This window comes from Sinocyclocheilus rhinocerous, unplaced genomic scaffold, assembly GCF_001515625.1.
Source record: "Sinocyclocheilus rhinocerous isolate Xijiao unplaced genomic scaffold, SAMN03320098_v1.1 scaffold1348, whole genome shotgun sequence".
Lineage (NCBI taxonomy): Eukaryota > Metazoa > Chordata > Actinopteri > Cypriniformes > Cyprinidae > Sinocyclocheilus > Sinocyclocheilus rhinocerous.
This window is the reverse complement of record NW_015648618.1, coordinates 152,935-166,692: the sequence shown is the minus strand read 5'-3', so window position 1 is coordinate 166,692 and position 13,758 is coordinate 152,935. Positions and strand designations below refer to the sequence as shown.

Below are 13,758 nucleotides of genomic sequence, written 5' to 3'. Positions count from 1 at the left end.
CCTATTTTCTGCATAATGATGCATTTAAAAGTTAACGACCAAACGGATGTTTATAAAAGTTTACATTGCTGTTGCAGATGAAATATAACACAGATAACATTAAATAAATATTTTTTACCAGGTTAAATGTTGAATATTAGTAACTCAAACCCCTTTTTCTAAGCCTCTCTACCTAACCGCCGGTCGTGCACATCCACCATGTTTGTAGTTTTTAACGTGTTTTATTCGTGTTTGTAGTTCTGGACCGAATCCTTCACCAAATCGCAATGGATTGTGGGCAATATTAGCCATTAGAGTGTGCACGGATCCACACTTCAAAAATCGACCTGAAATAGTAGACCATCCGGGGACTTTTGGCATACTCTTTTCAGCATACTATGCTTTGGGACACACTTATTCTAATCTCACATACTATTTAGGATGGATAGTATGAACATTGAGACGTAGGGTCAGTTTCCCTGCAGTTTATTTCCAGATGCAGTAAATGTGTTGAAGGCTTTGAACTGCCCCTAGTGGTGGTTTGTTGGAGATCCCGGTGAAGTCTGGATGAGAGATGAGCTCATTATGATTTGCTCTTTTATTCCATGTCTAAATGGTTTTAGGGATCAGCTTAATGCGCATTAAATGAACGAATTCCCTTCTGGATCCCAAAGCAAACTGAGGAAAGGCGAAAGCGAGCTTTACTAGGTTAAAGCTCTGGTAAATCTGTCAGCTTTCTCCTGCATCATTCATGAAGAAAGGCCTGCACACATCCCTCACACCGAATCCATACATTTGAAACTCTTTACACCAGATCAAGTTTTCAGATGAGTTGGTTTTTTGTCATTTACTACCAGCTGAGTAATATATTCTTGCGTACTATTAGCTAAAGCAGTGTGTGTAAATTGTGAGAATCGGTCCTTGTTTTACCAAACAGCTGAGGTCAACTTTAACTCTGTTTTGTGTAATTGTGTGAAGTGGCTTGCTTTAGTGCTTCCCTTGAAGGTTGATTGCAGAACAGCATGTTGATGTGATATTGAACGTCATTAGCATTTAGCTGATCTGGGAGCTGTGTTGGCTGTCAGCCTAAAAGCTTTCTTTCATAAACACCAAAGAAACTCAGTAACCCAGCATAAATCATTCCACTCAAGAATAAATGCCCAACAACACTGAAGAAAAGCAAATGTTGCCTGTGATCGGTTGAGGCTCTTGGCGACCAGAGTCGCTGATTATGTCACTCACTTCACATACATGTTAAATGTTTCAGGGAGCCTTGTACCAGATTGTACCAGAATTTATGTCAGTGATGGCAAACAGCATTGGTTGTTGTGTTTTTATAACCTATTGCGACAGACTAAGTTAATGATGCAGAAGTGCAAATTATATTAAAGTTGCATGAAACAGAAACTGACCATAAGTATTTTCTAAATGCATGTTATTGATTTTAATGTGAATGATTCATCCATGCATATGTCTCTTTTTTTTTAATAATTTTGTTTTGACCTCATCATTTTTAATGAAAATGTCTTGACTTCTCTCTGGTGAAGTATGCTGAACTTCTCCAATCATTTAGAGAGATTTCACCCAAAAAATGAAAATTTGCTGAAAAATTACTCCCATCCAAGATGTAGATGAGTTTGTTTCTTCATTGGAACAGCTTTGGAGAAATGTATCACTTGCTCACCAATGGATCCTCTGCAGTGAATGGGTGCCGTCAGAATGGGAGTCCAAACAGCTGATAAAAACATCACAATAATCCACACCACTCCAGTCCATCCGTTAACATTTTAACTTCAAACTGAGTCCTCTCTCCATAATATTGCTTTCTCCAGTGAAAACATCATCTCATCTGAATCAGGAGAGAAATTTGTACAGATCAAGCACAGTTTACAAGCGAAAACAGTCCAAAACAGCCGTAAACAAATATGTTGGTGGAATTTGATGTGAGAGGACAACAGGGGATGGACTATTTCCACATAAGGAAACATTATTATTGATTATGGAATATGGACTGGTATTTTGAGCAGGAGCAACGGTTTAAAGTTAAAATGCTGTAATGATGGGTGTGTGGCTGAATGAAGCCATGTAGATTACTTGTGGATTATTGTGATGTTTTTATCAGCTGTTTGAACTCTCATTCAAGTCCAACAGTTCCTCATATAAATGTATCATATGGTTTCAGAAGACAGGGAATATAGTGCACAAGTCATATGGACTATTTTTATGGTACTTCTGAGATGCTTATCTGTTGTTGTTTTGGAGCCTGACATGTAGACATTGTATTCTTCATTGTTTGGAAAAGAGCTATGTACACCATTATTCAGAATTTCTTCTTTTATGTTTTACATGAAAAACTAAAGTTGTTCAGGTTCGGAACAACATAGTAAATTATGACAGAATTTTCAATTTTGGGTTAATTATTTCTTGAATGCAGACGCCACTGTCACTTTGAGTGAGGACTGAGTGAAAAACCAGAGGTGCTGTGGCACACAGTCATATGGACAGATGTTGTGATGTATGGCTCATTGGAGCACATTTGCTGGACTGTGATGGGCCTGAAACTCTCACACACATTCAACCTCTTGTTTATGCTTTATACAATTTAGAAATAATTGTGTATGTGCCTTTAGGTCATCCTATTATGATTTGGAATCATTTGCTGCTCTCTGTACCCCTCCTGGGGATTCGTCCCTCATTTTTGCTAGTCATTCTTCTACACTCGGCGACTTTATCTTTTTTGTGCAAGTTCTGGTTTATTAATCCTCGTGTTTCATCATCACCTCAAAAATTATTTTCCTCGGGGTTTGCTCAGAGCCTTCTGGATTGTTCTTTCGTATCCCAGGAGATTTACTTTTCAGTTGTTTCTCATTTAGAAATCAACTCTGCCTACTAAAATTCCTTGGGAGATATAAGATTAGACACAAAAATATAGTGTTGTAGGATGAATGTGCATAGCACGTTGCTCAGATCATTTAATCTTGAAATAATTAGAAGAGTTAGGTTTGAGTTCATTTTGAAATCTTTGACTTTTGATTGCAGAATTTTTAACTTGAGGAATGAGAGCAGTTTGAGACATTGATGAAATGTCTTCTGAAACTCTGTAAGAGACACATTCAAGGTTACTGTGGCATTTTAATCAGGAGAAAATGCAGGACGCTTGATAGTTCATCCAAAAGTCATAACTTGGACTTTTATATGAATGTAAAAAAAAATGACATGAGGGTAAGTAAATAATGACTTTTTGGGGAACTATCGCTTTATGGGACTTTACATAAATTCTGTTGTTTTTAGACTAAACTGATCATATTTTGCATGAATTAACTTGTTCTTTTATTTGTTTGTTCACTAATGCATTAATTAATTCACAATGTCATTTCATTCAGTCATTTGCTTGTTCATTCATTTGCTCATTAGGTAAATTTTTTATTTGGGTCATTTATTAGTAATTTGTTCATTCTCTTGTTCATTCATTCATTAGGTCATTTGGTCATTCATTCATTCATTTGGTCATTTGTTTATTTGAGTCATTTATTAGGTAATTTGTTTATTCCCTTGTTGATTCATTCATTAGGTCATTTGGTCATTTAACTGGTCATTTTATTATTCTGTCATTAATTCATTGAGTTGGTCCTTCATTCATTCACTGATTCTTACTGATTTTCTTACGGCATCATGCTGTCCCTCCTATCCGATTTAAGCCCCTCCTCTTCTCTCTGTCTGTCTTTCCCTCACTTTCTCTCTCTCTCTCTGTCCGTTTATCTTCCTCTCACACTCTCTCTCTCCCCTTCATCTCACCTCCAACTAGTCAGTGTTCGTCTCTGTCCTGCTCTGTCTCTCTCTTTTTCCCTCTCTGTCTATCTCTCTCTCCCTCTCTCTCTCTCTCTTTGGTGTGCTCAAGCTCCAGTTCGGTTTGCTGTCTGTCTGTGCGTTGCCGGTCTCGTTCCTCTGCAGACCTGAACCTCCAGCTGAACCCGGGACTCCAGCTCACTCTGCAGTGGGTAAGACTTTAGGCATGCTCTGCTACCACACAGGGAAGAGTTATGTGACGATAAAACAAGGAACTGTGTTGATGGGATGGAGACAGAAAGGAGAACAAGTGCGACAGGAAGGAAGGAAGTGAGATAGAAAGTACAATGAAATCTGGGAGAAAAATTGGTAAATTATCAAGTATGAGGAAGAACAGTTAGAGGATGCAGAAAGACAGGGAGAGATGGTCGTCTCATATCAAAGTCAGAGTGGCTGCAACATCATCTTCATGTAATATCCCATTCACAAACCACAGCTGAGCTCTGCCAGCGCTCCGCACTATGCGTGTGTGCGTGTGCTAGAGGGAATGAGAGAGCTTGTACAGCATTCCTAAAAATTTAATAGATCACATCTAGTCAAAATGGGACTGTAAAATGATAAAAGACTGGCAGAGAGTTTTATGAAGACATAGAGATGAACTTAATGAATCGCTCATTAAAAAGTGATTTGAACTTCAACACAATGATGAAGGTAATGTGGCATAGAGCACAGTATCATCTATCTATCTATCTATCTATCTATCTATCTATCTGTCTGTCTGTCTGTCTGTATGTATGTCTGTCTGTCTGTCTGTCTGTTGGAGTGTTGTTTCTATTTAGTTTGTGTCTCTGAATGCATATATATTGATCTCATTCATAAACTTGACACCGATTCTGCTATAAATGTACTGAGATAAATGATACTGTGCCAAATAATATTTCCGTAATAATTATGTTGCCTGCATCAGTTGATTTACCTTTATGTCACTTTTCTAATCGTGCATCTCTTTCATCTCTCAACATATGCATCCATACAAGGACTTTTCATTGACTTCTGTTGTTTTATATTGAGCTAATTTTAGTAAGTCTAAAAGTAACCCTTACAGAAACCATTTTATTTTATTTAGATGTTCATTAAGACATTATTTAATCTTTTTATTAAGGTGACTGTTGAAAAGTCCCTGCAATGTTGGTGACTTCAGGCTTCACCATCCTTGAGGGGACATGTGGTCACAATGTAAGCAAAACATCAACATACAGCTTTTCTTATAGTCCAGATGTTGTAATTGCACAATCTGGAGATGGAACTAGCACAGAAAGAGAGGGAAAGACTCACATAAATGGCACAGGATGAGGAGAAGAGCTTGGCTGCATTAGTGCTGCTCCGGTCCTGGTGCAGTAATATGCCTTTGGGTTCAAATACTCTCTGATGCATGCTGTCAGGGTGTGCGGGGACTGCTGGAATGAGGTTAGCATGTTAGCTAAAAGGATTGCATAGCAAAAAGATTACAGCCATTCTGCAGAGATGGCACAAAGTGTGCATGAGTGTGTGTGTGTGAGTGAAAGATGCATTACTCCTGCAGGCTGCCTTTCTGTGGTTAATGAACCAAATCAGTCACACATGCTCAGTCTCTTGCACATTTTTGGTCATTTAACCCTTTTGACTGGATTAACCATCCACAAGAGGTTACCAGTTTAAACTATGCATTTTTTTAACAAGTCTTTTTTTCCTGCGTTTTCTCTTGTGTGTTTACTGCATGCTGTTGTCTTGATTTAAAGGAGAAATGTTTAATTCCTGCACCACTAGCGGAACCAAATGGAACGGTTCTGTCCCAGAGGTGCGGTCCATCTGTGAGTCCACCTTTTTTGGTGACATAATGTCACACGGACTGATAAAGAACTGTTCTGGAGCCCACAAAAGTCCTTCTGAGCTCCCTTCCAAAACCTAAAATGACAAATAAAGCACTCTACGTCTTTGTGGACTTACTGCAGCCATTGCACATCAGTTGACAAAACCAATGATTGAGTTTAAACTGTTTTTGAAACACGCCCCTCGTCTGCCATTGGTCCGCCCGCCAAACAGGTCAAGTCAAATCAAGTCAAATTTATTTATATATCACTTTCTACAATACATTGTTTCAAAGCAGCTACAGACAATCTTGATGTTGATGTTTATAATATCTTAATATCTTCATGCATTATATTCGCATTTAGCAGATCAGAGCTGGGCGATAATACAGTTTTCAATGATATAAACAACTACAATGTTGAAAGCACCAGTGTTTGTACTTTTTGGGGAAATTAATATATAAATGACTTGCTTAGATGTTTGTGCACATTAAGGAGATGAAAAATCTACTTAAAGTCTCACATTAAGACTTTATTTAAACAAAAAAATATGACACATTTTCTGCCTCTTTTTTTTATTATTATATATATATATATTTTTGTAGTTATGGGCCATTAACTGTGTGTGCTTTGGGTGTTTGTGTTTGCTCATACAATCTTGGCTGAACAGATAGACGTGTGTGTGTGTGTGTGTGTGTGTGTTTGGATGTGAGAGCAGTCGAGATTGGACAGCTGACACTAATTGAGTATTGGCAGATAGAGAATGCATTGTTGGTGTGTGTGGGATGGTGTGTGTATCTCTCGTACATGGGCAGCTTTTAGATGAAACTCAACTGCCACCTATCTCTAACTAACTGTTTCTGTCTATCTTTCTTTCACACACACACACACACACACACACACACACACACACACCTATCTGTTCAGTCATCACTCATCAAGGCTTTCTGGAGATTAATTAATGAGCTGTACTGTTGTGACAGTCTTGAAATGATAGATTAATTGATTCACCACTTTGTCAGGTCTGCGTTATTTCAGCCCTGCATTAGAGGCCTCACGTAAAACGATCAAAGCAATTACGGCCGATGTCTTATCAGAACGTCTCAGGTTACTTATGTAACCATGGTTCCCTGAGTAGGGAACGAGACACTGCGTCCTCTAGGGGTCGCTATGGGGGAAGGGTAGGGGCGTGTTTGTTTTGGTGATTTCAAATATAAACATTGGCTACCAGAAATCCCTCACTCTGCCTTTAAATAGATCAAGAGTGACAGTAAAGTCTTAAAATAGAGCTAAAATTCTATTTCAAATAAATGCTGTTCTTTTGAACTTGAACAAAGATTCCTGAAAAAAGCTAGTAACAATAGATTTTAGATTCTAGATTTTTCTTAGTATTTTTTCATTTTGATATTTTTAGCGTTTCATATTCCTTCTGATCACATCTCAGGCCTTCAATTCGATTCATTTTAAACTGGTTTTGTGTTTATGGTGGATCAGTCAACATTATGAAGAAACAAATCTCGCTCTCGTTTGTGTCCTTGTCAGCGACATTGTGTGGGCGTCAGGAGTGTTTGAAATGAATATGTGTGTGTTGAATGCCAAGCCTTTCGTATGCGTGTATTTGTGTGTTTATCTGATTTGGATTTTATCCATAATGCTAAAACACCTGCTAATTATCCACTCAGAATTGAGCCGCATACTAATGGACAGACACACAAACAGGCAGACCCATTAGCTGGCTAATATCAGCGCGGGACAGATAAACATGAGAGGTTTTCTGTTAATAAGGCATTATTTGGTATGGCAGTGTGTAGATATTCTTTGTACGAGTACAGTGCTAATATATACATCTGTGCAAAAAGCAGATGTCTGAACGTGGGAATGTATGCTGTATCTTTAGCCTTCCTCTTTTTGCCTTATTCTCTTAGGCTTTAACACATTTAATAATTTGCACAATAATGACTGCTTCTTATGCATCATTTTCTTATGTGTCATATAGCCTCAGAAGACTCACTTTTATGATATTTTTATAGTGCTTTTGTTTACTGAAATCTCTTCTGATTGCAGACATTGGAATCTTGGCAAAGCTGAGCCAAATGTGTGTGAATGATCTATTCTAAGCTCTTTGTAGCATTTTAAGGTGAGTATTTTTTGCTTTGGCTTGTGGTTCGGCGAGGGAAAAGTCTAACTTTAGACTGACGTTGAGGTTACTGTGTCGCACCAGGAGTCACACCTTCAATTAACCAATCCCTGACCTCCTAAATGAGCTCAGCACTGTGGCGGAGGTCCACTGGGACACCAGTCTAAAACGAACTCACTCAGTCTTATCCTGTTATTCGCACTGTTCTTTCTTTAGCTTTCTGGATGTTCTTAAATACACTGTGATATTTGCCCTAAATGTGCGCATATTCCTTTAAAAGCAGCTGAGCTCTAGAGAAATTATACTTGAATATACACACTAGTATACACACTAGTTCAAACATCTATCTATCTATCTATCTATCTATCTATCTATCTATCGTAATTTTCTTGTTTTCATGCAGCACTTGTAGACTCATTCTCTTTCTGTCTCTATTGCAGAGGTCAATCGTTATTTCAGTCAGCAGAAAAGGAGAGGGAGAGCACATTCCTTTGCTTTTTACTGAATAGCGGTTTTCAGTTACAGTATCTCTGCTTTGTCATCTCCGAAATCCGCTTGTTCTCAAGGGACGCTTGCACCTAAAGGGCAAAATAATAGAAGTCACAACAGCCGATATGAACCCACAACTTCAATCTGGCGGCCAGTAGGATTTCATGTCTTCACCCTGTGGGGAGTAGAAACATTTCCCAAGTTCTTTTTGTCTGATAGAGTTCCAGAGGTTAAGGATACTGCCTCAGAGTCAGTACTAACTGTGATTCGGTTCCCCGCTGGATCAAGATTAGTTTTGATTTGTCCTCCGAGATATAATTAGCCTTATTATCCTGTAGTCTGACCCCCCACTCTCACAGAACCAATGGCAATGATTCACGGGACAAAAGAATTTGGTTCCTTTCTAGCTGAATCAAATGCATGTTTAAAGGGATAGTTCACTCGAGATAAAAAATTCTGTCATCATTTACTCGCCCTCATGTAATTACAAACCTTTATGACTTTCTTTCTTCTGTGGAACACTTGGTGTGTTTGGTCCATACAATGGTTGAAATGGAATAAAAAAATAAATAAAAAAATAAAAGGTAAAATTCCAACTTTTTTTCTTACAATTCTGGCTTTTATTCTTGCAATTATGAGTTTATATCTCACAATTCTGTCTTTTTTTCAGAATTCTCTGAGAAACCCTGAGCAAAAAAATGTCAGAATTGTGAGATATAAACTTGGAATTGCAAGAAGTCAGAATTCTGAGTTTATATCCCGCAGTTCTGAGATTATATTCTTGTATATCTCATAAGTAAGAATTGTGAGATATAAACTCACAAAAAGTCACACTTAACCTTTATTTAAAGTTATATTTATGGGCTTTTGGGATAGGACGGTAGAGAGCTGACAGGAAAGCATTGGGTGGAGAGAGGGGAGCGGGACGTCGAGACGGGAATCGAACTCGGGTCGCCACGAGCGCAGTTGCACTATATGTGTATTATTTGTTTATTCTGTGGTAGAAGCAGGCTTCCAACAGTGTCAGTTGTTGAGTAATTAATATTGCTGACCTCTAATCTGAATATTTGGAACACATGCATTTACATGCTCAGGAATGTTCCGTCACATACAAGCAAATGACAACCAAGAACCAACCAGAATCCTCGTCATTCGTGCCAGACCAATCGAATTCACCAATCCTGAGGGTGCACTGTGATTCTGAAAGTCAGTTTGCTCCTTGCAAAAACAGACAAGGCACAAACATGTATTGTACTGCTCGAAGCCAGTGAATTCTGGAATAGCCAGAAGATAAAAATGGTCATTGGTGTGGAATGAAGTCGCTTAATTAGGCCGCACAGTGCTTTAATACCCACAGGGCTCTGGGCAATTACAGTAAGAGGCCATTATTACAGTATTACTCTGTGTGACTGCATATATAGCTCATTACTTTCATTTACGTCCTGTACGACCATGAGATGTAAGACCTTTCTCTCTCCCTTTCATTCTGCATTCCTCTATGAGGCACTCAGCGCACTGTTTTTGCCTCAGGCTCAGGCTGGTCACTAGAGTGTAAAGTAACTGTGTGCATGTGTTTGTGTAGATTTATGTCGCAATATCTGAACCGCAGTAAGAAGCAGAGTAGTGTTCTACTGCCCTTGATACTGATACAGGACCTCTCTGCCTGTCTCTCTCTGACTTAGCTGTAAAAATGCTAGAGAAAACAAATCTTTCATGGGTAAACACATGCACACCGTGTATATGTATGTGTTTATCTTGAGAAAACAGTTGTGCCGGTGTCTGTGTACTGATTAGACCCGACTGACACTTTGCAGAAAGCTCTGCACCTGCCATTAATAAAATACTATGATTATTAAATAGTTTATTGAAAGTATCATAAAAGTGATGTGTAAAAGACCTGTTTGCTAATTTTCAAGTCTTCTGAAGTCGTTTGATAGATTTGTGTGAGAAACAGATTACATTTAAATTATTATTCACTGAAAAGAGTTGCTGCAGCTATACTTGATGTGTTCTTGAGAGAAAGAAATGATGTTCAATTTGTGAATGAATCATTGTTTTGAGTCAAATCTTCTCAGTGTACTGGTTGATTAACAAAACCCGTCTGTCTGTTCTCAAATTACTCATTTTATGAACCAGTTGATTCACAAAACCTGTCTGAATGATTCATTCACCAATAGGACTAAATTGATTCTCAATTTCAATTCACTGACTCAATTCGCAACTCCTCAACTTCTCTCTCATTTACATTTTTGGACGAACCATTCCATTGCAAAAGTTTTCTCTCAAAATCAGCACAAATCAGCACAAAATGCCAAAACATCTACAGATCCCATCTGAGGCTACTAATTACACTTCCTTTTAACTAATTTTAGCATTGTGGTCATTTCCACTGAATTGTTGCGTTTTTGTGTTGATGCGTCTGTCTTACACTGAAGATTTGCTGACTGCAGAGGGACTCCTCAACTAATACTATTTTCAAGGATTCTTAAACAGCGAACAACAATCCCCTCTAGCACACACACACGCACACACACACACACACACACACATTGGTATAGGTGTTTTTTTTTTTAAACACCATTTAGTATGTTTTTTACACAGGACACAGGAAGTGTCCTAATAAACCACCTTCACATTGTAATACCTATGTCCATGTCATTATACAAATTTGTCTCCTCATAAACTACCCAAACGGGTGCACACTCTTACACACACACACACACATTGCACCAGACACAACGAGAATACTGATTTCATATTGGTTCTCTTTTTTTCACGCTATAAACTGTGGACATGACAAGAATGGAAATAGTGAGGAAAAGAGAGAGCAAGCAAGCTGCCTGCTGGGTTGCGGAGAAACAAGGAGGTAGAGGAAGAATAGAGGACAGGAGAAAAGGAATGAATGTACAAGAATGGAGGTGAGGAGTGTGTGAATTAAAGAAATGAATAGGTTAAGATTGCACAAAGAGAGATTAATTAGAAAAGCATTGAAAATTAGTTTAAAAGAGATCTTCATTGGACGAACAAGCCCTATCTGGTTCTGAAGTGGGCTTTTCAATGATAACTCAAAACCAGTTCAGTCTTGTTACAGTTAGACTGGTCCAATTCTGTATTAGTTGGTTCTGAGGTTTATTGTGGTGAAGTAGTAAGTGTTTTTGAACCTCAACGTTTGTTACAAATAAATGAGGAAAATGCAGCTAAATAGTATTATCATGCATACAATGTGTGATACATACAAACACACACACACACACACACACATATGTTATGTTATCATATATGTTATCATATATATATTAAGTTTTATTCATAAAAAGTTCACTTTCGACCCTGATTCTGACAGTCATTGGTTGTTGACAGCAATCATGGCACCTTCGAGAGCAACATGTCCATTATGCTTATAATAATGAGAGTTATGTGTGTACATGTATTGATCTCAAGTGCTAAGAGACACATAAATCCCCCTCTCAATGAGCAGAAAGCTTTGGTAAAGTCTTATGTGTCCAAGAGATGTTCGTAATTGCCAATTATTTACTGTTATTGCTGTAATTAAAAGGAGCGAGTCTATTTGCCAGCATAGATAACCAAGTAACCTCATCAGTGACTCCTGTTCTCTATAAAATATTAAAGCGTCAAAGTCAATAGATACAAATGGATGCATACACACGTAAAATGTAAATGAATCTGATGTTTCAAAAAGCACTATTCCTCGTAGATCCAAAACTCTGAAGGATCCACTAATGACTTTGGCAGCAAACCCATAAGCTGTTTTGCAAGGAATTGACATTTGTCGCATACTGTCCGCCAACAACCAGAGCCTGTTTTCCGAGAGACACTTTAATCAAATCACCATTAAACATCTGCACGGGAATCATGGCGTAAATTCAAAATAATTTTCTCCACCATTTAATCGCACGAAATCTTTGGACTGATATTACAGCTGCATAAAAGTGATTAGCTCGCATTTAGGCGGCTACAGCTGCTGGTACAAACACATTAGCAACAAATTTATGTCTGCATGCTCCTCTTGACTTCCTTTTAGTTTGTAATTAAATTAGTTAATTTCTTTGTTTATTGCTTTCTTTCTTTTATGATGTGATTATTAGTAGCATATGTTGTAACTCTTCAAAAATGTACAATGTTAACCAGTTTCTACATCATTCCTAGAGTTTTGGTTACTGAAAATATTATATTATGTATTCATATTATATATACATTTTTGGATTTTTTAAAATGATGTATTATACCATTTTTTGTTGTTAAATGTATTAATTTTTATATTATTTTTTTAAATAAACAATTTACTATAATTTTGTTAATTAATAGTTTGAATAATAATATTAGTTAAATAATAATATTTTAAAATATGTTGTAATGAAACATTTATTTAAAAAATTGATATAGTATACCTTTCAAACTTAATTGTCGTTAATTTATGATTAGTAACAGTAACTGTCGTGGTATTGCTGTATGTTTCTCTTTTATTGCTCAGGAGATTCAATTACGTATCAAATTGTCTTATCTGTCTCTTTTTTTTTGGAGAAACATCTAAGACAAATGTTGACAAGTTATTCAATTATTTTGATTGTAGACTTTGGTTCTGTGGCAGATCTGAGCATAGAATGAGACTTTACTGATATCTCTTCTGAAATTCTAGAGAATACTTTTTCTCAGTAAAGTCTTAAGCTTTCTTACTTAAAGGGATAGTTCACTCAAAAATTAAAATCCATTTGAGAGATATGTGGCGGTAATGCACTTATAAGTCTGCGATCCGCCATAAAGCAAAAAGAAGAAGAAGAAGAAGAAGACGCGTCATGTGCCAGCTAGTCTTATAATGGAAGTGAATGGGAACCACGGCTTTGAGAGTAAAAAAAAAACATACACAAACAAAACCAAATTAAACCCTGTAGCTCGTGACTATACATTGATGTGTAAAGACACGAAACGATCGGTCTGTGCAAGAAACTGAAAAGTATTTATATCGTTTTTTACCTCTGATGCACCACAATGTCTGAACTGTCCTGAGCCTCGAACTGTCATGTGCCTCGATAGCCGGCACATGACGCGTCTTCTTCTTCTTCTTGCTTTATGGCGGATCGCAGACTTATAAGTGCATTACCGCTAACCTGTCTCTCAAATGGACCATTGACACTCCTAATTGAGATTGTATGGACCATTGACACTCTATCTACAATCTCAATTTGGAGTGCCAATGGTCCATTTGGTCAATGGACAATGGTCCAGGAAGAAGACGTGTCACGCGCCGGCTGTCGAGGACGCTCTCAGGACGCGCTCAGGACAGTTCAGACATTGCGGTGCATCAGAGGTAAAAAAACAATATATATATACTGTTCAGTTTCTTGCACAGACTTTCGTGTCTTTAAACACATCAATGTATCGTCACGAGCCGCAGGGTTTAATTTGGTTTTGTTTGTGTATGTTTTTTTTAACTCTCAAAGCCATGATTCCCATTCACTTCCATTATAAGACTGACAGACTACAACGGTTTGAGTTAAAAAT

The 13,758-nt window shown here is 37.7% G+C and overlaps 1 protein-coding gene across 1 annotated transcript in view; it reads left to right on the top strand.

The window, feature by feature from the left end:
- Positions 1 to 3,748: 3,748 nt before the first annotated feature.
- Positions 3,749 to 13,758, top strand: part of pvalb6 (parvalbumin 6) — a 46,151-nt gene continuing 36,141 nt past the window's right edge. Inside the window, exon 1 of the mRNA XM_016514744.1 lies at positions 3,749 to 3,977. The gene's annotated coding sequence lies outside the window, so the exon portion shown is untranslated. The remainder of the gene's footprint in view (positions 3,978 to 13,758) is intronic.